Raw genomic sequence first — 26,595 nt, 5'->3', positions numbered from 1 at the left:
TGTCCGCGTTCACCGCGGGGTGTTTCATCCGTTTCCCAAACCCGCTCCGCGCTCCCCTCGGGGCGGCCGGGCCTCCCGCTCCCCCCCCAGCACCGCGCGCGCTCCCCCTGGTGGCGTCCGCAGGGATCAGCACCGCGCCCCGCCGGACAGAGCCCGGGACGGGAGGGAGGGGGAGTCCCCGGCGTCCCCGACCCTGGATGGATGGGAGGTCTGAGGACGCTGTAGATCGGAGAATCCAGTGCTCGGTCTCTGTGGGGTCCTCGGGCGTCTCTGGGCTCCCGAATGCGGGGCCTGAGGCCTCGGCGTATCGCTGCCGCCCCCACCCGAGTGAGCAGGGCCGGCAGGGACCAGGGACTTTGATTTAATTTAATTTAATTTAATTTAATTTAATTTAATTTAAAGGCTAGGACTTTTATTTAATTTCATTTAATTTCATTGAATTTTCTCTGAGGGCGGGGAAGTCAGGGACCCTCGTGTCTGTGTCTGTGCTGGGGAGACGTTCACCCGCCTGCCCTGCCTGACAATCACTCACATGGATGGCCTGTCAATAACTCACATGGATTTTTTATATATATATCTATATCTGGTCCAGGGGATCGCCATCCACACCGTCCCATATGTTGGAGGCTGAAGTCGGCATTTTTACCAACCCAGGGACGGGCCCGTGTCCCATCGAGGTGACCAGAGGGCCTGGATCTCTGCGGGGATGGGAAGAAGAGTGATTTTTTTCAAGGAGTCTTGGCGACGGGCCGGCCTCTCTGTGTGCAGGCCGGCAGCCGGCAGCCCAGGAGCTCTGGGACTCTGCAGTCAGCTCTCTAGGATTCTGGCCTCAGGACGAGTTTAGCCTCCTCAACGGGGTCTGGCCGGGTCCCCCCCTGTCTCTCCCCCGGGGGACCACGCTCAGGAACCTCAGCGCGGGGAGGATTCGGCCCTGACGTCAGGGTTTGGGTCGGAGGTCTCTGAGGGCAGCTGCTCTGTCCCCTCAGCTCCTAGGCCTGTGTAACCGGCTCCCCTGGTGTGGATTTCATGTTGGGAGTGGGCATCTATGTCAAAAAAGATTCTCCAGACCCTTGACCAGGTCCTGCAGAGATCCCCACCCCTTAGTTTCAAACACAGGAATTTTTAAGAATTTTTAAAAATGAGAAACGCAGATCCGCAGCAGCCCTGGCAGACCTGGCAGCTGCTCTACCCTCAGCATCTAGGCCTCTTTCACTGACTCCCCCGGTCTTGATTTCCTTGTGGTCGTGGGTATCTATGTCAAAAAAGATTCTCCAGACCCTTGACCACGTCCTGGACAGACCCTCACGCCTTAGTTTCAAAGACAGGAATTTTTAGGAATTTTTGAAAATTAGAGACGCAGACCTGTAGCCCTGGAAGCCGCTCTCCCTCCACAGCTCCTAGGCCTGTTTCAGGGCCTCCCCTGCTCTGGATGTCACGTTGGTAGCGGGTATCTCTCTAAAAAAAGATTCTCCAGATCCTTGCCTACGTCCTGGAGGGACCCCCAGCCCTGATTTTCAAAACAGGGATTTTTAAGAATTTTTTAAAAACGAGAAACACGGGTCTGCAGGCGTTTCCTTCCCGTCCCCCTCCCCCCGGGCAGATTCCAAGCCGCCGCCGCCTCTCGGGGACAAAGGCGATGCTAATGGCGGCTGCGGCCCGGGGCCGGCGTGGCTGCCGGGCGGGGGCTGACAGGCTGAGGCCAGCGGGGCTGCGTTTTAAACATCCAAACATCCACCGCCGTGGGTCGTGTCCGAGTCCATCGCGGGATTTCTCCTCCGTTTTCCAAACCCGCTCTGGGCTCCCCTCGGGGCGGCCGGGCCTCCCCTCCAGCGCGCCCTCTGGTGGAGTCTACAGGGATCGGCACCTCGCCCGGCTGGACAGAGACCGAGTTTGGAGGGACGGGGAGTCCCCAGCGTCCAGAACACTGGACGGATTGGATGTCTGAGGACGCTTTAGATCTGAAAATAAAGTGCTCGGTCTCTGTGGGGTCCTTGGGCTCCCGAATGAGGGGCCTGAGGCCGCTGTGTCTGGCTGCAGCCGACACCTGAGGGAGCAGGGCAGGCGGGGACCCGGGGATTTCCTTTCATTTCATTTCATTTTATCTCATGGCAGTGAAGTCAGGGAACCTCGTGTCTGTGTCTGTGTGGGTGAGACGTTCACCAGCCTTCCAGGCCTAAGACTAACTAAAAGATCTTTATTCATCTAGGTGAGCCAGGAGATACTCCTAGATCTCCGGCCAGGGGAGGCTTGGGGCCTGTCTCCTCAGCACCCAGCACTCAACACCTAGCCATCCTTTATTTTATTTTATGGATCGACTTATCACTCAGCACTCAGCACTCAGCACCTAGCACTTATTTCTTTTATTTGATTTATTGTTAGGATTGATTGAGCACTTAGTACTCAGCACCCAGCAAGGACTCAGCCCCAAGCACCCAGCACTCAGCAGCTGGGTCCAGGCAGCCAGCAGCAGAGGATCTCTGGGAATCTGCAGTCAGCTTTCTAGGATTCTGGGTCTCAGGACGAGTTTAGCCTCCTCAACAGGGTCTGGCCCTGTCCCTCCTGTCTCTACCATGGGGGACACGTTCAGGAACCTCAGCTCGGGGAGGATTCTGCCCTGAAATCATGGTTTGGGTCGGAGGTCTCTGAGGGCAGCTGCTCTGTCCCCTCAGCTCCTAGGCCTGTTTAAGCGGCTCCCCTGGTCTGGATTTCATTGTGGTCGTGGGTATCTATGTCAAAAAAGATTCTCCAGACCCTTGACCACGTCCTGGAGCGACCCCCACCCCTTATTTTCAAAACAGGAATTTTTAAGAATTTTTTAAAAATTAGAAACGCGGATCCGCAGCAGCCCTGGCTGATCTGGCAGCTGCTCTACCCTCAGCCTCTAGGCCTGTTTTAAAGACTATCCTGGTCTTGATTTCATGCTGGGAGTGGATATCTATGTCAAAAAAGATTCTCCAGACCCTTGACCACGTCCTGGAGAGACTCCCACCCCTTAATTTCAAAACAGGAATTTTTAAGAATTTTTTAAAAATTAGAACTGCAGATCCGCAGCAGCCCTGGCAGACCTGGCAGCTGCTCTACCCTCAGCACCTAGGCCTCTTTCACTGACTCCCCTGGTCTTGATGTCATGGTGGGAGTGGGTCTCTATGTCAAAAAAGATTCTCCAGATCCTTGACCACGTCCTGGAGAGACCCTGACCCCTTATTTTCATACACAGGATTTTTTAAGAATTTTTGAAAATTAGAAACCCAGATCCGCAGCAGGCCTGGCTGACCGGGCAGCTGCTCTACCCTCAGCGCCTAGGCCTCTTTCACTGACTCCCCTGGTCTTGATGTCATGCTGGGAGTGGGTAACTCTCTGTAAAAAGATTCTCCAGTCCCTTGACCACGTCCTGGAGAGACCCTGACCCATTATTTTCAAACACAGGAATTTTTAAGAATTTTTGAAAATTAGAAACGCGGATCCGCAGCAGCCCTGGCTGATCTGGCAGCTGCTCTAATCTCAGCGCCTAGGCCTCTTTCACTGACTCTCCTGGTCTTGATTTCATGGTGGTCGTGGATATCTATGTCAAAAAAGATTCTCCAGATCCTTGACTACGTCCTGGAGTGACCCCCACCCCTCATTTTCAAAACAGGGATTTTTAAGAATTTTTTAAAAATGAGAAACGCGGGTCTGCAGGCGTTTCCTTCCCTGCCCCCTCCCCCCGGGCAGATTCCAAGCCGCCGCCGCCTCTCGGGGACAAAGGCGATGCTAATGGCGGCTGTGGCCCGGGGCCGGCGTGGCTGACGGGCGGGGGCTGACAGGCTGAGGCCAGCGGGGCTGCATTTGAAAAATCCAAAAATCCACAGAGCAGTGGATCGTGTCCAAGTCCATCGCGGGATTTTTCATCAGTTCGAAAACTCCCCTCGGGGCGGCCGGGCCTCCCGCTCCCCCCCCAGAACCGCGCTCGCTCCCTCTGGTGGAGTTTTCAGGGATCAGCACCTCGCCCTGCTGGACAGAGCCAGAGAATGAAGGGGTGCAGTGCGTGGGTGCTGAGTGCTCAGTCCTCTGTGGAGGGTGCTGGGCGCTGAGTTCTCCGTGCTCGTCCCCAAACCGCCCCTTTAGTGCTGGGCGCTGAGTCCTCTCTCCCCTCACCATGTTGAAAATGATATTCCCCATCGCTTCAATGATCTTTCCTATTTTTAAACAACCTTCCTTCACGGTTCACTCTTTTCCCTATGTTTAAAATTATTTAAATGTTGAAAAGGATAGGCCCCATGTCTTCAATGACTTTTCCTATGTGTATAAATGATCTTCCCTCAGGTTTCATGATTTTCCCTTTTTTTAAAAATCATTTTCGCCATTTGACAAACGAGTGGCCACATGTTAAAAGGATTCTACCTATGTTTAATGATTTTCTCTATGTTTTAAATTCTGTTCCCCACCTCTTAAATGATGTTCCCTATTTTTAAATGATCTTCCCTCGTGTTTCACTCTTTTTCCTATTTTTAAAATCATTGTCCCTATTTTTAAAATCATGTTCGCCATTTTAAAAATGATTGGCCCCCTTTTAAAAGGATTCTCCCTGCTCTTAATTATATTCCCTAGTTTTAAGATCATTTTCCCTATTTTCAAAATAATTTTCGCCATTTTAAAAATGATTGGCCACGTTTTAACATGATTCTACCCATGTTTAGTGATTTCCTCTATGTTTAAAATTCTTTTCCCTCTTTCTCAAATTATTTTCCCTCATTTTAAAATTATTTCTGCCATTCTAAACATCATGGACCCCATTTAAAAATCATGGGCCCCATGTTAAAAGGATTCTCCCTGTTCTTACTTATTTTCCCTATTTTTAAAATCATTTTGCCTATTTTAAAAATCATCTTCGCCATTTTAAAATGATTCTCCCTGCTCTTAATCATTTTCCCGATTTTTAAAATCATGTTTCACATTTTAAAAACGATTGGCCCCATTTTAAAATGACTCTCCCTGCTCTTCATTATTTTCCCGATGTTTAAAATTATTTTCCCTAATTTTAAAATCATTTTAGCCGCTTAAAAAATGATTGGCCCCATTTTAAAAGGATTCTCCCTCTTTTTAAATGATTTTAGCTATTTTTTAAATTCTTTTTCCTATTTCTTAAGCGATCTTCCCTCATTTTTCGTGAATTTTCCCGATGTCACTCACCCTAAGGCCTGAGGGAGGCCTTAGGCCAGGGCAGACAGGCAGGGCAGGGCCCTGGGGATCGGATTCCCTTTCCCCGTGTGTCTGTCTGTCTGTGCCTGTGAGGGGCCGGGCACCGTCCAAGCCCGGGGGATTTTATGAAAAATCCTGGCGTCTGCAGAGCGTGGCTGGGTGCTGAGTGCTGAGTCCTCTGCGCAGGGAGGGTGCTGGGCGCTGAGTCGTCTGTGGCCTCTCCCCAAAGCCTGCCTGAGTCCAAACACGGCGGATTTTTTTGAAAAATCCTGGCGTCTGCAGAGCCTGGCTGGCTGCTGAGTGCTGAGTCCTCTGCGCAGGGAGGGTGCTGGGCGCTGAGTCGTCCGTGCCTGTCCCCAAACCGTCCCCGGGTGCTGGCGCTGAGTCCTCCGTGCCTGTCCCCAAACCGCCCCTGAGTGCTGGCTGGGAGCTGAGTCCTCCGTCCCAGTCCCCAAACCGTCCCCGGGTGCTGGGCGCTGAGTCCCCCGTCCCCGTCCCCAGGTGCCCTGTGCGGGCTCCTCCGTCGCCCTCCCCTCCGCCCAGCCCCGCCGGGGACCGGGGTTCGAGGCCCCAAACCCCGCCGAGGCCGCTGAACGGGACAACTGGTCGACCTCGCTGCTTCTGGGCTATGGGAGACATGAGCGGAGCCAGTCAGCGCCCAGGGCCAACTGCTCGACCGGCCTGGTTGCTGAGTGCTGGGAGCTGAGTCCTCCGTGGAGGGAGGGTGCTGGGCGCTGAGTCCTCCGTGCCTGTACCCAGGTGCTGGGAGCTGAGTCCTCCGTGGAGGGAGGGTGCTGGGAGCTGAGTCCTCCGTGGAGGGAGGGTGCTGGAAGCTGAGTCCTCCGTGCCCGTCCCCAGGTGCTGGGCCCCCTTCCCCAGGTTTAAAATGATATTCCCCATCTCTTCAACGATTTTTCCTGTTTTTAAAGGATCTTCCCTCAGGTTTCATGGTTTTCCCTATTTTTTAAATTATGTTCGTCCTTTTTAAAAATGATTGGCGCCATTTTAAAATCATTCTCCCTGTTTTCTAAATGATTTTAGCGATTTCTTAAATGATTTTCCCTATTTCCTAAAGTAGTTTTCCTATGTGTAAATCACCTTCCCTGATGTTTAATGAGTTTCCCCAGGTCCTAAATGATATTCCCTATCTTTTAATTATTTTCCCTATTTTTTAAATTATTTTCCCTAGGTTCCCAATCACCTTCCGTGATGTGTAATGATTTTCCCCACTTCTGAAATGATTTTCGCCATTTTAAAAATTATTGGACCCATGTTAAAATGATTCTCCCTATGTTTAATGATTTTCTCTATTTTCTAAATTCTCCTCCCCATCTCTTAAATGATTTTCCCTATTTTTAAAATGATGTTCAGCTTTTAAAAATTATTCTCCCTCTTTCTTAAATCATTTTCGCCATTTTAAAAAGGATGGGCCCCATTTCAAAAGGATTCTACCGATGTTTAATTATTTTCTCTATGTTTAAAATTATTTTCCCTATTTCTAAAATGATTTTCCCAATTTTCAAAATTATTTCCCCATGTCTGAAATGATTCTCGCCATTTTAAAAATGATTCTACCGATGTTTAATGATTTTCTCTGTGTTTAAAATTCTTTTGCCTATTTCTTAAATGATTTTCCCTATTTTTAAAATTATTTCCCCATGTCTGAAATGATTTTCGCCATTTTAAAAATGATTCTACCTATGTTTAATTATTTTCTCTATGTTTAAAATTCTTTTCCCCATCTCTTAAATGATTTTCCCTATTTTTAAAATGATTTGCACCTTTTAAAAATTATGTTCCCCATGTCTGAACTGATTTTCGCCATTTTAAAAATGATTTGAGCCATTTTAAAAGGATTCTCCCTCTTTTTAAATGATTTTAGCTATTTTTTAAATTCTTTTTCCTAGTTCTTAAGCGATCTTCCCTCATTTTTCATGATTTTCCCGATTTCAATCACCCTAAGGCCTGAGTGAGGGCTTAGGTCAGGGCAGGCAGGCAGGGCAGGGGCCTGGGGATTGGATTCCCTTTCCCCGTGTGTCTGTCTGTGCTCGTCAGTCACCGTCCAAGCCCGGGGGATTTTATGAAAAATCCTGGCGTCTGCAGAGCGTGGGTGCTGAGTGCAGAGTCCTCTGCGCAGGGAGGGTGCTGGGCGCTGAGTTCTCCGTGCCTGTACACAAACCGACCCTGAGTGCTGGCTGGGAGCTGAGTCCCCCGTGTCTGTCCCCAAACCGCCCCTGAGTGCTGGGCGCTGAGTCCTCCGTGCCTGTCCCCAAACCGCCCCGGAGTGCTGGGCGCTGAGTCCTCCGTCCCAGTCCCCAAACCGCCCCTGAGTGCTGGCTGGGAGCTGAGTCCTCTGTCCCCGTCCCCAAACCGCCCCTGAGTGCTGGGCGCTGAGTCCCCCGTCCCCGTCCCCAGGTGCCCTGTGCGGGCTCCCCCGTCGCCCTCCCCTCCGCCCAGCCCCGCCGCGGACCGGGGTTCGAGGTCCCAATTCGCGCCAAGGCCGCTGAACGGGACAACTGGTCGACCTGCGTGGTTGCTGAGTGCTGAGTGCTGAGTCCTCCGCGGAGGGAGGGTGCTGGGAGCTGAGTCCCCCGTCCCAGTCCCCAAAGCCTGCCTGAGTGCTGGGCGCTGAGTCCCCCGTCCCCGTCCCCAGGTGCCCTGTGCGGGCTCCCCCGTCGCCCTCCCCTCCGCCCAGCCCCGCCGGGGACCGGGGTTCGAGGTCCCAATCCGCGCCGAGGCCGCTGAACGGGACAACTGGTCGACCTCGCTGCTTCTGGGCTATGGGAGAAATGAGCGGAGCCAGTCAGCGCCCAGGGCCAACTGCTCGACCGGCCTGGCTGCTGAGTGCTGAGTGCTGAGTCCTCTGTGGAGGGAGGGTGCTGGGCGCTGAGTCCTGCCTGCCTGTACACAAATCGTCCCCGGGTGCTGGGCGCTGAGTCCCCCGTCCCCGTCCCCGTCCCCGTCCCCAGGTGCCCTGTGCAGGCTCCTCCGTCGCCCTCCCCTCCGCCCAGCCCCGCCGGGGGCCGGGGTTCGAGGCCCCAAACCCCGCCGAGGCCGCTGAACGGGACAACTGGTCGACCTCGCTGCTTCTGGGCTATGGGAGAAATGAACGGAGCCAGTCAGCGCCCAGGGCCAACGGCTCGACCGGCCTGGTTGCTGAGTGCTGAGTGCTGAGTCCTCCGGGGAGGGAGGGTGCTGGGAGCTGAGTCCTCCGTGCCTGTAACCAGGTGCTGGGCGCTGAGTCCTCCGTGCCTGTACCAAAACCGTCCCCGAGTGCTGGGCGCTGAGTCCTCCTAGGTTTAAAGGAACTTCCCCAATGTTTCATGATTTGGCCTATTTTTAAAATTATTTTCCCTAGGACTTACATGATTTTTCCTATCTCTCAATGATACTCACTATTTTTTTAATGATTTTACCTATTTCTTAAATGACATTCCCGGATTTATAATGATTTTCCCCATGTCTTCAATGGTATCCCCTATGTTTAATTCTTTTCCCTATGTTTCAAATTATGTTCCCTAGGTTCCCAATCACCTTCCCTGATTTTTATTGATTTTCCCCATGTCCTAAATGATATTCCCTATCTTTTAATTATTTTCCCTATTTTTTAAAATGTTTTCCCTAGGTTCCCAATCATCCTCCCTGATGTTTAATGATTTTCCCCATTTCTGAAGTGATTTTGGCCATTTTAAAAATTATTTCACCCATGTTAAAATGATATCCCCTATCTTTTAATTCTTTTCCCTATTTTTTAAATTATTTTCCCTAGGTTCCCAATCACCTTCCTTGATCTTTAATGAGTTTCCCCAGGTCTTCCATGATCTTCCCTAATTTTTAATTCTTTTCCGTGATTTTTAAATGATTTTCGCCATTTTAAAAATGATTCTCCCTATTTTTAATTATTTCCTCTATTTTTAAAATTCTATTCCCTTATTTTCCTCTATTTTTAAATGATCTTCCTGCATGTCTCACTATTTTCCCTATTTTTAAAATTATATTCCCCGTGCCTAAACCTATATTCCCCATTTCTTAAATGATTTTTCCTATTTTTAAAACTTCTTCCCCAACGTTTAACTATTTTCCCTCCTTTTAAAATTATTTTCCCTATTTCTTAAATGATATTCCCTGATTTTTAATGATTCTCCCTATTTCTTAAATGATTTTTGCCATTTTAAAAAATGATTGGCCACATTTTAGAATGATTCTGCCTCTTTGTTAATGATTTTAGCTACTTTTCAAATGATTTTGACCATGTTTTAAAGGATCTTCCCTCCTTTTTCATGATGTTACCTATTTCCATCACCCTCAGGCCTGAAATAGGACTCCAGGCCTTCATGGTTTCCTGCAGAGATTTTATGAAATGAAAAAGAGCTTTCAATAAAATAAGAATTTAATGTTCTATGAGCAACAAGACTGAGTCTCAGGGGTGAGTCTCAGGGATGACAGGCTGACATCCAGGGAGGCCAGCAGGCAGCCTGTGTGGAAGCTGCTGCCTGGGGGGGTCTGCAGAGCGAGTGTGTGCTGTTCCCCAGGCAGGCAGGTGCTGGGTGCTGAGTCCTCTCTGCTGGGTCCTGGGTGCTGAGTGCTGGGTGCTGAGTCCTCCATTGAGATGGCTGGGTGCTGGGTGCTGAGTCCTCCGGGCAGAATAACGACTGCTGGCTGCAGAGGAGTGAGTGTCTGTGGATGAGAAAGAAATCAGTGGCTCTGTCCAGGTCCCTGTCAGGTTTTAAAACAGCCAGTCAGAGGAGAATGTGCCCATGACCTGATTCAGTGCTGGGTGCTGGGTGCTGAGTGCTGGGTCCTCCATTCAGAGTGCTGGGTGCTGAGTCCTCCGTCCAGACGGCTGGGTGCTGTGGCTGGAACTGTGAAGCAGTCTCTGAAACGGAGAGAAAGCAGCTTTTATGAGGAACATACATCTGAGTTCTGGGTCAGGAGACAGAATCCCCAGCTCTGCAGTGACAGCAGCCCCGCCCGTCTGCTCTCTCTCACACAGACACAGACACAGACACACCCCCTGCCGGGTCCCTGGCTGCTCTTCTCCCCCCCCCACCCGCCCAGGTCTCTTTTGCCAAACCGTCAGCCCGCTTTAGCCTATAAGTCTCAGAAATTCGAAGGTGGCTGTCAGCAGCTCGAGCCGTGGCTCAGAGCAGTAGGAGCGCCTAACGCTGAGTGCCTGGTGCCAAGGTCGCAGGTTGGAATCCCGCTTGCGCCTGTTGCCAGGCATCTAGACGTGATCTCTATGCGGAAACGATAGTGACGTTGGCATATCGCTGCATAATTAATCGGAAAAAAAAAAAAAAAAAAAAAAAAAAAAAAAAAAAAAGTTTTGACGGGGGTCCCCTACACTTTTAAAAATTTTTTCGAACAGGACCCTTATGGCTGGGTCCTGTTGCGTGCGGGTGAGCGTGCAGACACGGCAAGAGCAAGGCAATCGTTTTATTTCAAGAGCAGTTTAAGACAGACAGTGAGAAATCTCAGGAACGACGAGTCTCTGGCACTCACACGGGCTGTTTTGTGCAGTCAGTCTCTCCGGGTCCCGGCGGGCGCTGTCCAACACGGATCTCTCGGGGCTGCCGCGTCTGCCTGGAGACGACAAGAGCGGGGCTCGGTGAGCGGCGGGGAAGCCGGGGCTCGCGGCTGTCGGCTCCCACGGGGGCGGGGGAGTCAGCGATCCTCTGCCTGCCGCCCGCGAGCGATCTCTGCCTCCCACAGACACACGGGATCCCCGTTTTGCCCCGTTGTTTTTCCCCGATTTTCCCCGGCTCCCGTCTGCGTCTCCCGCTCCCTCCCCGGCTCGCTCCCCGGACCCGCGCGCGCGCGCTCCCGCCGCACCTACCTCTCTCCCCTGCCCTTCCGTCCTCACGATCGCTTCCCACGAGCCCCACCGCGGCCAATTTCGCCAATTTCACCAGGTTCGCCCCGACTTCTCCCACACGGACTTCAAGCATGGCGGCCGGCTCCCGCCAGGCCCGAGCGCGGGAAACGGGCGGCGGCCGCGGAGGCTCATGGGAGACGTAGTCCGCCGCGCTGCCGGCTCAGAGTCCGCAGCCGGCGTCCGGACCCGCCCTAGAAGCGGCGGCTGGGAACCCTGGCTCGGCCTGAGCCCTAGCCCCGCCCGCGCGAACCCTAACTGCCGGGAACCCTAGCTCGGCCTGAGCCCTAGCCCCGCGCGAACCCTAACTGCCGGGAACCCTAGCTCCGCGTGAGCCCTAGCCCCGCGCGAACCCTAGGTCCCGGGAACCCTAGCTCCGCCTGAGCCCTAGCCCCGCACGAACCCTAACTGCCGGGAACCCTAGCTCCGCGTGAGCCCTAGCCCCGCGCGAACCCTAGGTCCCGGGAACCCTAGCTCCGCCTGAGCCCTAGCCCCGCGCGAACCCTAGCCCCGCGCGAACCCTAGCACACAGCGAACCCTAGCCCCGCCTGAGCCCTAGCTGCGCCCCAACCCTAGCCCCGCGCGAACCCTAGCTCCGCCTGAGCCCTAGCTGCGCCCCAACCCTAGCCCCGCGCGAACCCTAGCTCCACCTGAGCCCTAGCTGCGCCCCAACCCTAGCCCACAGCGAACCCTAGCTCCGCCTGAGCCCTAGCTGCGCCCCAACCCTAGCCCACAGCGAACCCTAGCTCCGCCTGAGCCCTAGCTGCGCCCCAACCCTAGCCCACAGCGAACCCTAGCTCCGCCTGAGCCCTAGCTGCGCCCCAACCCTAGCCCACAGCGAACCCTAGCTCCGCCTGAGCCCTAGCTGCGCCCCAACCCTAGCCCACAGCGAACCCTAAGTCCTGCCAACCCTAGCTCGGCCTGAGCCCTAGCTGCGCCCCAACCCTAGCTCACAGCGAACCCTAGCTCCGCCTGAGCCCTAGCTGCGCCCCAACCCTAGCCCACAGCGAACCCTAGCTCCGCCTGAGCCCTAGCTGCGCCCCAACCCTAGCCCACAGCGAACCCTAGCTCCGCCTGAGCCCTAGCTGCGCCCCAACCCTAGCCCACACCGAACCCTAAGTCCTGCCAACCCTACTCTCTGTCTGGGTCTTCTCGCTCTCTCTGTGTGGGGGACACATTGGCTCCCTGTGTGTGTGTGGGGCCCGGGAGGGAGGGCGGGGAGAAGCTATCAGTGTCCTCTGAACCATGTACAGTAAAGCTGGCCCGGTGGCTCAGTGGGTTAGGTACCCCTTCTTTTGATCCCTAGGACCCGGGTTCGAGTCCCTAGTTTTGCTTGGCTGGGAGGTCGGGGAGAGGTTATCAGCGTCCTCTGACCCTTATACAGTACAGCTGACCTGGTGGCTCAGTGGGCTAAGCCACCCTCCTTTTGTCCCCGAGGACCCGGGTTCGAGTCCTGGGTCCTACTGTTTTACTTGAGACTGGTAGGTCGGGGAGAGGTTATCAGCGTACTCTGACCTCTACACAGTATGCCTGGCCCGGTGGCTCAGTGGGTTAAGTCCCTATTGTTTTGGTCCTGAGGACCCGGGTTCGAGTCCTGGGTCCTACTGTTTTGCTTGAGACTGGTAGGTCGGGGAGAGGTTATCAGCGTCCTCTGACCTCTACACAGTATGTCTGGCCTGGTGGCTCAGTGGGCTAAGCCACCCTCCTTTTGTCCCCGAGGACCCGGGTTCGAGACCTGGGTCCTACTGTTTTGCTTGAGACTGGTAGGTCGGGGAGAGGTTATCAGAGTCCTCTGACCTCTCTACAGTATGCCTGGCCCGGTGGCTCAGTGGGTTAAGTCCCTATTGTTTTGATCACGAGGACCCGGGTTCGAGACCTGGGTCCTACTGTTTTGCTTGAGACTGGTAGGTCGGGGAGAGGTTATCAGAGTCCTCTGACCTCTCTACAGTATGCCTGGCCCGGTGGCTCAGTGGTTTAAGTAACCTACTTTTTGATCCCGAGGACCCGGGTTCGAGACCCGGGTCCCATCTATTTTACTGGTCTGGGAGTCAGACACTGAGAGCTATCAGTGCCCACTGAACAACAGTAACTAGAGCTGAGCCGGTGGCTCAGTGGTCTAAGCCACCACTTATTTTGATCCTGAGGACCCGGGTTCGAGACCCAGGTGCCATCAATTTTACTGGTCTGGGAGTGAGACACTGAGAGTTATCAGTGCCCACTGAACAACACTAACCAGAGCTGAGTCTGTGGCTCAGTGGGTTAAGTAACCTAGTTTTTGATTCTGAGGACCCGGGTTCGAGACCCGGGTCCCATCTATTTTGCTGGTCTGGGAGTCAGACACTGAGAGCTATCAGTGCCCACTGAACAACAGTAACTAGAGCTGAGCTGGTGGCTCAGTGGTCTAAGCCACCACTTATTTTGCTCCCAAGGTCCCGGGTTCGAGACCCGGGTCCCACCTATTTTGCTGGTCTGGGAGTGAGACACTGAGAGTTATCAGTGCCCACTGAACATCACTAACCAGAGCTGAGCCGGTGGCTCAGTGGTCTAAGCCACCACTTATTTTGATCCTAAGGAACCGGGTTCGAGACCCGGGTCCCACCTATTTTGCCTGGCTGGGAGTCAGACACTGAGAGCTATCAGTGCCCACTGAACATCACTACCTAGTACTCACGTGGTGGCTTAGTGGTTTAAGTAACCCACTTTTTGAACCCGGGGACCCGGGTTCGAGACCCGGGTCCCATCTATTTTGCTGGTCTGGGAGTGAGACACTGAGAGCTATCAGTGCCCACTGAACAACACTACCTAGTACTCACGTGGTGGCTCAGTGGGTGAAATAACCCTCTTTTTGGTCCTGAGGACCCGGGTTCGAGACCCGGGTCCCATCTATTTTGCTGGACTGGGAGTGAGACACTGAGAGCTATCAGTGCCCACTGAACAACACTACCTAGTACTCACGTGGTGGCTCAGTGGGTTAAGTAACCCACTTTTTGGACCCGGGGACCCGGGTTCGAGACCCAGGTCCCAATCTATTTTGCCTGGCTGGGAGTGAGACACTGAGAGCTATCAGTGCCCACTGAACACCACTAACCAGTGCTCACGTGGTGGCTCAGTGGGTGAAATAACCCACTTTTTGGTCCTGAGGACCCGGGTTCGAGACCCGGGTCCCATCTATTTTGCTAGTCTGGGAGTGAGACACTAAGAGCTATCAGTGCCCACTGAACACCACTACCTCGTACTCACGTGGTGGCTCAGTGGGTGAAATAACCCACTTTTTGGTCCTGAGGACCCGGGTTCGAGACCCGGGTCCCCTGCCTTTTAGGCTGCTGGGACAGAGTTTAAAGCTAAGAACGCCAGCAGCGGGCTGCTCCCCACCTAAGCTGCGGTGGCTCTACCGGCTAGCAGCCCTCTTTTTAGATCCAGAGGACCTGGGTTCGAATCCCAAGCCTCCTGCCTTTTAGGCTTCTGGGGCCGAGATAAAAGCTAAGAACGCCAGCTGCAGGCTGCTCCCCACCTAAGCTGCGGTGGCTCTACCGGCTAGCACCCCTCTTTTTAGATCCAGAGGACCTGGGTTCGAATCCCAAGCCTCCTGCCTTTTAGGCTGCTGGGGCCGAGATAAAAGCTAAGAACGCCAGCAGCAGGCTGCTCTCCATCCAGGCCGCGGTGGCTCTGCCGGCTAGCAACCCTTCTTTTTGGTCCGGAGGAACCGGGTTCGAAGCGCAGATCGAGTGAAAACAAGGCAACTTTATTAGAGGAGTCAGTGGAAAAATCACGAAAATCCCGAATCTCTCCCACTCACACACAGGAAAAATCCCGAAAATCCCGAATCTCTCCCACTCACACACAGGAAAAATCCCGAAAATCCCGAATCTCTCCCACTCACACACTGGAAAAATCGCGAAAATCCCGATTCTCTCCCACTCGCACACTGGAAAAATCGCGAAAATCCCGATTCTCTCCCACTCGCACACTGGAAAAATCCCGAAAATCCCGAATCTCTCCCACTCACACACTCTCTCACGTCTCTCCCGGGTCCCCAGGCTGTCCACGTGGCGGCCGGGATCCTGGAAGAGAAGAAGGGGGAACGGAGAATGAGCCAAAAGCCGGGGCCGAGCGTGGAGAGAGACAAAGGGGGACGATCGGGACCCGCCGGGGCCACCACGTGGGCGCCCGGGATCCAGGCTTCCCCAGTCCCAGCTCCGGTTCCGTTCTCGCTGCTCCCGCGGCCGGGCGGCCGGGCGGCCGGGCTCCACGTGTCCGCCTGGAAGAGAAGAAGGGGGAACGGAGAAAGAGCCAAAAGCCGGGGTTCGGGGCGTGTTAGAAATCCCCAAAGCCCGCCGCGGACGCTGGGGAGACGCGAGGGAGGGCCGAGCCGCAGCAGTTTCTGTCTCTGTCTGTCCCACGCAGACACACACGCGCGTGCAGGAGCCTGTGGGAGAGAGAGAAAGGGGGACGATCGGGACCCGCCGGGGCCACCACGTGGGCGCCCGGGATCCCGGGATCCAGGCTCCGGTTCCGTTCCCGCTGCTCCCGCGGCGCGGCCGGGCGGCTGGGAGGGCTCCACGTGTCCGCCTGGAAGAGAAGAGTGGGGAAAGTGCAGTAAATGTCCCGGGATCCCGGCTCCGGTTCCGTTCTCGCTGCTCGGCCGGGCTCCACGTGTCCGCCTGAAAGGGAAAAGTGGGGAAAGTGCAGTAAATGTCCCGGGATCCCGGCTCCGGTTCCGTTCTCGCTGCTCCCGCGGCTTGGCTGGGCGGCTGGGATCCACGTGTCCGCCTGGAAGAGAAGAGTGGGGAAAGGGCAGTAAATGTCCCGGGATCCCGGCTCCGGTTCCGTTCTCGCTGCTCCCGCGGCTTGGCTGGGCGGCCGGGCTCCACGTGTCCGCCTGGAAGAGAAGAGCGGGGAAAATCCAATAAATGACCGGGAATCCGGGCTCCGCTTCCCCACCCCGGAGCTAGAAATCCCGCCTGCTCGCCCGCCCGCCCGCCCGCGTGCGCTCCCCGTCCCGGGTCTGCACGCCGCCGCGTCTCTGTCCCCGTCTCCCACACACGCGCTCGCGCAGGCAGGCACATGGCCGCCCGCCGCCGCGGCTCCCCTCGCACACACGCCCCGCCCGCCCGCCCGCCGGCGGCAGCTCCGGCCCCCTTCCCCCCGCCCGCCCAGTTCCGTTTCCGGCCTCCGCCGCGCCGCTCTCGGGGCCCCGGTCCCGGCGGGCGTCCCCGCCGCCCCTCCCCCCGCTCCCGGCCGCCGGCCGCCGCCCCTCCCCCCGCCCCCGGGCGCCGGCGCCCGCGCGGCCCCGCTCCGCTCCGCTCTGCTCGCCACGCCCGCGGGGCGGGGTCCCGGGCTCGGCTCGGCTCGGCCGCCCGGGGGCGGGGGGAGGGGCCGCCGCGGCAGGCCGGGCACGCGGATTCCCCAATCGGCCCCAACGCGGCGTCTCTGAGCGCCCAAGCCGAGTTTTTCCCGAGTTTTCTCAGTTTCCCCGGACTACCAAGATGGCCGCCGCGGGCCCAGCCCAGGACTACAGACGGGCGGGGCCCGGGACCGGCGTCCTCTGCGGCGGGGGGGGGGGGCGAGGGGGTCCGCTGTGACGTCAGCCCCGTCCCCCTCCCTCCCTCCCTCCCTCCCGGTGTCCGTTAGCGCGGGCACAGCCCTGTCTGACACACACACACACAGGACTCAGCACTCAGCACTAACCACTGAGCACTCAGGCCTCAGCCCTCAGTACTTAGCACTAACCACTGAGCACTTAGGACTCAGCCCTCAGTACTTAGCACTCACCACTTAGCACTGAGGACTCAGCACTCGGCACTGAGCCCTTAACCCTCAGCACTCAGCAGCACTAACCACTTGGCAGGCAGCCGTCCATACTTAGCACTCTCTCACACACACACAGGACTCAGCACTCAGCACTGACCACTCAGCCGTCTGCACACGGAGTCTGCTGGTCCTCTGGGCTGGGTGCTGGGTCAGCTGTGCTGGCTTCCTCAGGGTCTCAGCACTCAGGCCTCAGGAGTCAGCCTATAGGACTTAGCACTCAGCACTGATGACTTGGACTGAGCACTCAGCACTCAGCCCCCAGCACTCAGCTAGAGTGCTAGAAACCTAGAAACTCAGGTTTCTAATGGCAGCTGCTCTGTCCCCTCAGCTCCTAGGCCTGTGTAAGCGGCTCCCCTGGTGTGGATTTCAGGGTGGGAGTGGGTATCTATGTCAAAAAAGATTCTCCAGACCCTTGACCAGGTCCTGGAGGGACCCTCACCCCTTATTTTCAAATGCAGGAATTTTTAAGAATTTTTAAAAATGAGAAACGCAGCCCTGGCAGATCTGGCAGCTGCTCTCCCCTCACAGCTCCTAGGCCTGTTTCAGTGCCTCCCCTGGTCTGGATTTCATGTTGGGAGCGGGTATCTACCTAAAAAAAGACGGTCCAGACCCTTGACCACGTCCTGGAGCGACCCTCACCCCTTAGTTTCAACGACAGGAATTTTTAGGAATTTTTGAAAATTAGAGACGCAGGCCATGCAGGCCTGGCAGTTGCTCTGTCCCCCCAGTTCCTACGTCTGTTTAAGGGCCTCCCCTGGTGTGGATTTCACGATGGGAGTGGGTATCTACCTAAAAAAAGATGGTCCACATCCTTGACCACGTCCTGGAGAGACCCCCAGCCCTTATTTTCAAATCAGGAATTTTTAAGAATTTTTTAAAAATGAGAAACGCAGATCCGCAGCAGCCCTGGCTGATCTGGCAGCTGCTCTACCCTCAGCGTCTAGGCCTGTTTTGAAGCCTATCCTGGTCTTGATTTCATGGTGGTCGTGGGTATCTATGTCAAAAAAGATTGTCCAGACCCTTGACCACGTCCTGGAGGGACCCAGACACCTTATTTTCAAAACTGGAATTTTTAAGAATTTTTTAAAAATGAGAAACGCGGATCCGCAGCAGCCCTGGCTGATCTGGCAGCTGCTCTACCCTCAGCGTCTAGGCCTGTTTTAAAGCCTATCCTGGTCTTGATTTCATGCTGGGAGTGGGTATCTATGTCAAAAAAGATTCTCCAGACCCTTGACCACGTCCTGGAGCGACCCCCACCCCTTCATTTCAAAGACAGGAATTTTTAAGAATTTTTAAAAATGAGGAACGCAGATCTGCAGCCCTGGCAGCTGCTGTCTCCCCACAGCTCCTAGGTCTGTTTCACGGCCTCCCCTGGTGTGGATTTCACGTTGGGAGCGGGTATCTACCTAAAAAAAGATTCTCCAGTTCCTTGACCACATCCTTGACAGACTCTCACCCCTTATTTTCAAAGACAGGAATTTTTAGGAATTTTTAAAAATGAGAAAGGCGGACCGGCCGCTCTCCCCTGCCCCTCCCCCTCCCGCCGGGCGGATTCCAAGCCGAGGTCGCTGAGCCGCCGCCGCCCCGGGCTGACAAAGGAAATGTTAATGGCTCCGGCAGCCTGCGGCCGGCCTCGCTGACAGGCTGAGGCTGACAGGCTGAGGCCTGGGTGTCTGCGTTTTAAAAATCCAAAAAATACAGAACCGTTGATCCTTTTCAAGTTCAGCAGGGACCCAGGGCTTTTTATTTCCTTTCATGTCATTTTATTTTAGGAAATAGCGGTCTCCCTGAGGGTGGGGAAGGGCAGGACAGGGTCCCAGGGCTTTTAATACATTTAATTTCATTTTATTTGATGTCATCGCGGTCTCCCCGAAGGCCGGGAAGGGCCGGGGACCCCGTGTCCGTGTCTGTGAGTTTGAGTCTGTCTGCGCTTGTGAGACGTTCACCACGCCAGCCTGTGGGATTTTTAGGAAAAATCCGGGCCTGGCAGCGTGCCCAGGCGTCTGCAGACGGAGTCTGCCGGTCCCTGGTGCTCCCCGGGCCTCGCTCTGGATGCTGAGTGCTGGGTGCAGAGTCCTCTGGGCTGGGTGCTGGGTGCTGGGTCCTCTCGCTCGCTTTCTCAGGGTCTCAAAGCTGGGTAGCCAGCCAGGGTGGCCTGTCCTCTTCCCCATCTGTCCACGAAGGAGGAGGAGAGGTCTCTGTCCATCCATCGATCTAGCTATGGGCTCTTCCTGGAAGGAGTTCTGGTAGGACTTAGCCCTCAGCACTCAGGACTCAGTGCTCACCGCTTAGATATCAGCACTTAGCACTCAGCACATAGCACTCAGCAGTCAGGACTCAGTGCTCACCCCTTAGAAATCAGCACTTAGCACTCAGCACTCAAGACTCAGGCCTCAGCACTCAGTACTTAGCACTAACCACTTAGCACTCAGCACTGAGCCCTTCACCCTCAGCACTCAGCAGCACTAACCGCTTGGCAGGCAGCCGTCCATACTTAGCACTCTCTCTCACACACACACAGGACTCAGCACTCAGCACTGACCACTGAGCAGTCTGCACACTGAGTCTGCTGGTCCTCTGGGCTGGGTGCTGGGTCCTCTGTGCTGGCTTCCTCAGGGTCTCAGCACTCAGGCCTCAGGAGTCAGCCTATAGGACTCAGCACTCAGCACTGATGACTTGGACTGAGCACTCAGCACTCAGCCCCTAGCACTCAGCCCTCCTCTGGAAGCCCCCACACTCTTATTTCATTTTCTTTCATTTTATTTCATGAAGTAGCGGCCTCTCTGAGGGCAGGGCAGGGCAGGGCAGGGCAGGTTTGTCCCCCTGGTTCATTCTCTCCACGGACCCCGGCCTCGAGAGAACCTCACCATCCTTTTCCAAGCGCCAGGGATGTTTAAACATTTTTTAAACCATGAGAAACGCCGAGCTGCAGGCGTTTCCCGGCCCCCTCCCAGCAGGCAGATGCCAAGCCGCTGCCGCCGCCGCCTCTGGCTCGCCAAGGGCAGGTTTGGGAGGGGGTCTCTCTCTGTAAAAAGATTCTCCAGCGCCTGGACCACGTCCTGGAGCGACCCCCGCCCCTGATTTTCAAACACAGGAATTTTAAAAAATTTTTAAAAATGAGACACGCCGATCCGCAGGCGTTTCCCTGCCCCTCCCATCGGGCCGATCCCCAGCCGCCGCCGCCGCCTCTCGGTGACAAAGGCGATGCTAATGGCGGCTGCGGCCTGAGGCCGGCGTGGCTGACGGGCGGGGGCTGACAGGCTGGGGTCTGCGTTTGAAACATCCAAACATCCACCACCGCCGTGGATCGTGTCCCGGTTCCTCGCGGGATCTTTGGATCCGTTTGAAAACTCCCCTCGGGGCGGCCGGCCTCCCTCCCTCCCCCCTACAGCGCGCCCTCTGGTGGAGCTGGCGGGGACCCGCACCTCCCCTGCCTGGAAAGACAGGGCCGGAGGGGGAGTTGGGAGAGACCGGGGATCCCCCAGGTCCCAACACGGACTTTATGTCCTGTCTGAGGACCCTTTGATTTGGAAAAGGAAGCGCTCGGTCTCTTTGGGGTCCTCTGGCTGCTCTGGGCTCCCGAATGCGGGGCCTCAGGCCTCCGTTTAAGCTGCAGTCCCCACCTGAGTGAGCAGGGCAAGCAGGGACTAGGGGCTTTAAAATTTAATTTAATTTAATTTAATTTAATTTAATTTAATTTAATTTTCTCTCAGGGCGGGGAAGTCAGGGAACCTCGTGTCTGTGTCTGTGCTGGGGAGACGTCCCCCTGCCTTCCCTGCCTGAGAATCCCTCCCCTGGATTTTCTTTATCTCTCTGGTCCCCGAGAGAGCCGTCCAGACCCTCAGGACAGCTGCCCCCCACCTCACAGACAGCCCTGCCAGGATCCCCCGGGGCCCTCTGTGCTCAGCCGAGGTCCCTTCGTGGGTCAACCGGCTGCTTTATTTCCCAAGACGGCTTTTATTTCTCAATAAATACTCAATATTTCTCAATAAATACGTGTGTGTGTGTGTGTGAAGAGGGCACGCGGGGCAGCCTCTCCCCGTCCGTCCCCAGCCGTGCCCGGCGGACTCGGAGGCTCCCGCTCCCCCGCCGGCCCGCGCGGAGCCAGGCAGCGCTGCCCGGGGTCGCTGGGGTCCGCGGCGCGCACCCGGGTGCCAGGGCCGCCCCGCGCGGCTGCGTGTGGGTCCGCGGGCGAGGGGACGGGCGAGAGAGAAGCCGTGGTCCGCGGACCGCTGGCGCTGCCGCCCGAGTCCCTAGCCAGAGCCTGCAGCCCCCAGCACCCAGCCTCCCCCACGTATCCCTCAGTCCCTAGCGCTCAGCGCTCAGCATCTCTTCGGGGGACTCAGCACCCAGCACTCAGCCAGGACTGAGCACTCAGCACCCAGATGGCTCCACGGAAGACTTTGCACCTGGCATTCGGTGCAGCACCCAGCACTCAGCATCCCCCACGTATCCCTCAGCACCTAGCAGTCAGAGCTCAGCATCTTCTTGGGGGACTCAGCACCCAGCACGCAGCACCCAGCATCCTCCACGAAAGACCCCTGGCACTCAGAGTTCAGGATCTTATGGGGGGACTGAGCACCTAGCACTCAGCGCTCAGCATCTTCCTGGGGGAGTCAGCCATCAGCACCCGGCATCCTCCACGGAAGACCCCTGGCACTCAGAGTTCAGCATCTTATTGGGGGACTCAGCACCTAGCACTCAGCGCTCAGCATCTTCCTGGGGGAGTCAGCCATCAGCACCCGGCATCCTCCACGGAAGACCCCTGGCACTCAGAGTTCAGCATCTTATTGTGGGACTCAGCACCCAGCACGCAGCCTCCTCCACGGAGGACTCGGCACCTAGCACTCAGAGCTCAGCATCTTCTCGGGGGGGACTCAACTCAGCAGCCAGCTCCCAGCAAGGACTCAGCACCAAACACCCAGCACTCAGCACCTAGCACTTCTTTATTGTATTTTATGGATTGACTTATCCCTTAGTACTCAGCCCCCAGCCCTCAGCCTCCCCCACGTATCCCTCAGTCCCTAGCCCTCAGCGCTCAGCATCTCTGCGGGGGACTCGGCACCCCACACTCAGCCAGGACTCAGCCCTCAGCACCCCGATGGCTCCCTGGAAGGCTCTGCACCTGGCATTCAGAGCTCAGTCTTTCTTGGGGGGCTCAGCACCCAGCACAAGCACTCAGCAGCATCGTGCAGAGAAGCCTCAGCACCCAGCAGCCTCTGCCCTGCAGCTCCGTGTCCGCCCGTCCCGGGCCCACAGACCGCGCCCGCCGCGCTCTCTCCCCCTCCTCCGCCCGCCCCGAGCCCGCGATGAACCCCACTCTCTCAGGAGAAGGAGGAGACGGGAATCCCCCCCCCCAGCCCGGGCCCCCGCGGTCCCTCCCTCCCGTCCCCCCGTTCCCGTCCTAGACACGGGGTCCCCGGCGGGTGCCCGGTGGAGGGAGCGGAGCTGGGACTCAGTCCTCAGGGTGGAGGAGCTGGCAGGGCAGCGCAGGGCAGGGACCCAGCGCTTTTATTTCATGTCATAGAATTTTCTCGGATGACATAGCGGTCTCTCCCTGAGGGCGGGGAAGGGCAGAGCAGGGCTCCATGGCTTTTCATACATTTCATTGAATTTTATTCTATGACATCGCGGTCTCTCCCTGAGGGCGGGGAAGGGACCCAGGGCTTTTCATAAATATCATTTCATTTTAGTCTATGGAATCGCGGTCTCCCCGAAGGCCGGGAAGGGCGGGGGACCCCGTGTCCGCGTCTGTGAGTGTGTGAGTCTGCGCCTGTGAGACGTTCACCACGCCAGCCAGTGGGATTTTTAGGAGACATCCGGGCCTGGCAGCCTGCCCGGGCGTCTGCAGACGGAGTCTGCCGGTCCCTGCTGTCCCCCGGGCCTCGCTCTGGAGGCTGAGAGCTGGGTGCTGGGTCCTCTGGGCCGGGTGCCGGGTCCTCTAGCTGGCTGTCTCAGGGTCTCCAGGCTGGGTAGCCAGCCAGGGCGGCCTGCCTGTCCTCTTCCCCATCCGTCCACGAAGGAGGAGGAGGAGGAGGAGGAGGAGGGGTCTCTGTCCACCCATCTCTCTAACCGTGGGCTAGATAACTCTATCGAGATGTCTATGGGCTTAGTTCTGGTAGAACGTAGCCCTCAGCACTCGAGACTCAGCACTCAGCACCGAGCACTAACCACTGAGCCGTCTGCACCGAGCCCTTCACCCTCAGCCCTCAGCAGCACCCACCACCTAGCGGGCAGCAGGCAGTCCTTGGCCCTCCTACCCAGGACTCAGCCCTCAGCCCCGACCCCTCAGCCCTGAGCGCTAACCACTGAGCCGTCTGCAGGCTGAGTCTGCCGGTCCCTGGGGTGCCCTGGGCCTTTCTCTGGGTGCTGGGTCCCCTGGACTGGGTGCTGGGTCCTCTGGGCTGGCTTCCTCGGGGTCTCCAGGCTGGGTAGCCGGCCTGAAGTGGAAGAACCTAGCGCTTCAAGCTCAGCCCTCAGCACTTAGCCCTCAGCACTCAGCACTTAGCGGGCAGCAGTCCGTCCTTGGCACTCGTAGACAGGACTCAGCACCCAGGACCGGGCCCTTCACCCTCAGCACTCAGCCCTCACCACTTAGCGGTCATCCTTCCGTCCTTGGCCCTCCTACTCAGGCCTCAGCACTCAGGACTCAGCCCATAGGACTTAGCCCTCAGCACTGAGCAGTCAGCCGTCGGCACTTATGGCTGAGACTGAGCCCTCAGCACTCAGGCCTCAGCACTCTGCCCTTCTCTGGCAGCCCCCATCCTCTCTTGGGGACCTCTGCCTGTGGCTCAGCCCCCCTCCCAGAGATCCACCCGGTTCCTCTGGACACACACACACACCCTCAGCACTGAGCACTTTTGACTTGGACTGAGCACTCAGCACTCAGCACCCAGCACTGAGCCCTTCTCTGGAGGCTGAGGGCTGGGTGCTGAGTCCCTGGGGGCCTCTGCCTGTGGCTCAGCCCCCCTCCCTCCCTCCCAGAGAGGCACCCGGGTCCTCTGGACACACACACACTCACACTCACACACTCACACACTCACACACACACTCACACACACACACACACACACTCACACACACACTCACACTCACACACACACACACACACTCACACTCACACACACACACACTCACACACACACTCACACTCACACACACACACACACTCACACACACACACACTCACACACACACAGGCTGCCCGGCGTCTGTGCCCAGGCGCTGGCTTGCTAGGGTCTCAGGGCCGGGTCGCCAGCCAGGGTCAGGCCTTCTCCAGCGGTTCTGGTAGAAGCACCACTCTGCCTGGCAGCCATCGGGTCCTCCTGCCTGGGCTTCTAGGGGTCATGGAGGGGCTGGATAGATAGCCGGGCAGGGCAGGGCCCCAGGGATTTAATGGAATATTATTTCATTTTATTTTATGAAGTAACAAACAGCCTCTCTGAGGGCAGGGCAGGGCCCCAGGGCTTGTCTTTCATTTTATTTCATTTTATTGTACGAACTAGCAGCCTCTCTGAGGGCAGGGCAGGGTCCCAGAGCTTGTATTTCATTTTATTTCATTTCTTTTTTGAACTAGCAGCCTCTCTGAGGGCAGGACAGGGCCCCAGGTATTTTATTTAATATTATTTAATTTTATTTTATGAAGTAGCAGCCTCTCTGAGGGCAGGGCAGGGCCGAGAGCTTGTATTGACTCTCCTTGAATTTTATTGTATGAACTAGCAGCCTCTCTGAGGGCAGGGCAGGGACCCAGGGCTTGTATTTCATTTTATTTAATTTTATTTTATGAAGTAGCAGCCTCTCTGAGGGCAGGGCAGGGTCCCAGAGCTGCTCTTTCATTTTATTTCATGTATTGGATGAACTAGCAGCCTCTCTGAGGGCCGGGAAGGGCAGGGCCAGGACCCAGGGCGTTTTATGAAATTCCATTAAATTTAATGTGATGAACTAGGGGGTCTGTCTGAGGGCAGGGAAGGGGGCTGAGTCTCCCGGGCCGGCTTCTGGGTGCCGGGTCCTCTCTGCTGAGTGCTGTTGGGGGGACAGGAATTTTTTGAAGAATTTTTTAAACACGAGCACCGCGGATCGGCCGCCTGTCCCCTGCCCTCCCCCTCCCGCCAGGCGGATCCCCAACCGCCGCCGCCGCCGCCGCCGCCCCGCGCTCCCCCAGGCGACGGGGATGGGTGCGGCCGGCCGGCCGAGGCCCCGCCGCGGGGCTGCGTGGATCCATCTCCCCACGACGGAGCCGTGGATCGTGTCCACGTTCCATCCCTGGATGTTTAACCCGTTTGAAAAATCCCCCCCTCCCCCCGCTCCGCGCTCCCCTCGGTCGGGGCGGCCGGCCGGCCTCGCCCTCTGGTGGGGATGTCGGGGAACCGCACCTCGCCCGGCTGGACGGGCAGAGCCAGAGCAGGGGTGGGGGGACCTGGGGCCTCCCCGGTGTCCACACACCGACTCTCTCCTTCTTTTCCTGTCTAGGACACTGGATTCCAGGACGTTCTCTGTCCTCTGGCTTCTCCGGGCTCCCGAACGAGGGGCCTGAGGCCTCCGTCTAGAGCTGCTGCAGCCCACAGAGGAGGGAGCAGGGCAGGCGGGGACCCTGGGATTTCATTTCATTTCATTTCATTTCATCTCATGGCAGTGAAGTCAGGGAACCTCGTGTCTGTGTCTGTGTGGGTGAGACGTTCACCAGCCTTCCAGGCCTAAGACTAACTAAAAGATCTTTATTCATCTAGGTGAGCCATGAGATACTCCTAGATCTCCGGCCAGGGGAGGCTTGGGGCCTGTCTCCTCAGCACCCAGCACTCAACACCTAGCCATCCTTTATTTTATTTTATGGATCGACTTATCACTCAGCACTCAGCACCTAGCACTTATTTCTTTTATTTGATTTATTGTTAGGATGGATTGAGCACTTAGTACTCTGCACCCAGCAAGGACTCAGCCCCAAGCACCCAGCACTCAGCAGCTGGGTCCAGGCAGCCAGCAGCAGAGGATCTCTGGGAATCTGCAGTCAGCTTTCGAGGATTTGGGGTCTCAGGACGAGTTTAGCCTCCTCAACAGGGTCTGGCCGGGTCCCCTCCTGTCTCTACCATGGGGGACCACGTTCAGGAACCTCAGCTCGGGGAGGATTCGGCCCTGACATCATGGTTTGGGTCGGAGGTCTCTGAGGGCAGCTGCTCTGTCCCCTCAGCTCCTAGGCCTGTTTAAGCGGCTCCCCTGGTCTGGATTTAATTGTGGTCGTGGGTATCTATGTCAAAAAAGATTCTCCAGACCCTTGACCACGTCCTGGAGCGACCCCCACCCCTTAGTTTCAAAACAGGAATTTTTAAGAATTTTTTAAAAATGAGAAACGCGGATCCGCAGCAGGCCTGGCTGATCTGGCAGCTGCTCTACTCTCAGCCTCTAGGCCTGTTTTAAAGACTATCCTGGTCTTGATTTCATGCTGGGAGTGGACATCTATGTCAAAAAAGATTGTCCAGACCCTTGACCACGTCCTGGAGCGACCCTCACCCCTTATTTTCAACTACAGGAATTTTTAAGAATTTTTAAAAATGAGGAACGCAGATCTGCAGGCCTGGCAGCTGCTGTCTCCCCACAGCTCCTAGGCCTGTTTAAGGGCCTCCCCTGGTGTGGATTTCACGTTGGTCGCGGGTATCTACCTAAAAAAAGATTCTCCAGACCCTTGACTACGTCCTGGAGCGACCCTCACGCCTTAGTTTCAACGACAGGAATTTTTAGGA

General features: G+C 56.3%; 1 protein-coding gene and 1 long non-coding RNA gene across 5 annotated transcripts in view; both read right to left on the bottom strand.

The window, feature by feature from the left end:
* Positions 1–26,595, bottom strand: part of LOC148117563 (uncharacterized) — a 220,465-nt gene that overhangs the window by 143,537 nt on the left and 50,333 nt on the right. The window lies entirely within an intron of this gene.
* LOC148117564 (uncharacterized) lies at positions 9,551–11,161 on the bottom strand. 3 transcript variants are annotated; one of them, XR_015736980.1, is made up of 3 exons: positions 11,015–11,161; positions 10,681–10,761; positions 9,551–10,054 (listed from the first exon to the last, which is right to left on the bottom strand). It is a non-coding gene; the product is annotated as an uncharacterized LOC148117564 (long non-coding RNA). The 3 variants fall into 3 exon arrangements; XR_015736981.1 differs by having other exon boundaries at positions 10,681–10,757; XR_015736979.1 differs by lacking the exon at positions 11,015–11,161 and having other exon boundaries at positions 10,681–10,848.

Source organism: Myodes glareolus, chromosome X, assembly GCF_982192425.1.
Source record: "Myodes glareolus chromosome X, mMyoGla1.1, whole genome shotgun sequence".
Taxonomy (NCBI): domain Eukaryota; kingdom Metazoa; phylum Chordata; class Mammalia; order Rodentia; family Cricetidae; genus Myodes; species Myodes glareolus.
Note: the sequence above shows the minus strand (reverse complement) of the source record. Positions and strands in the feature narration are given on the sequence as shown.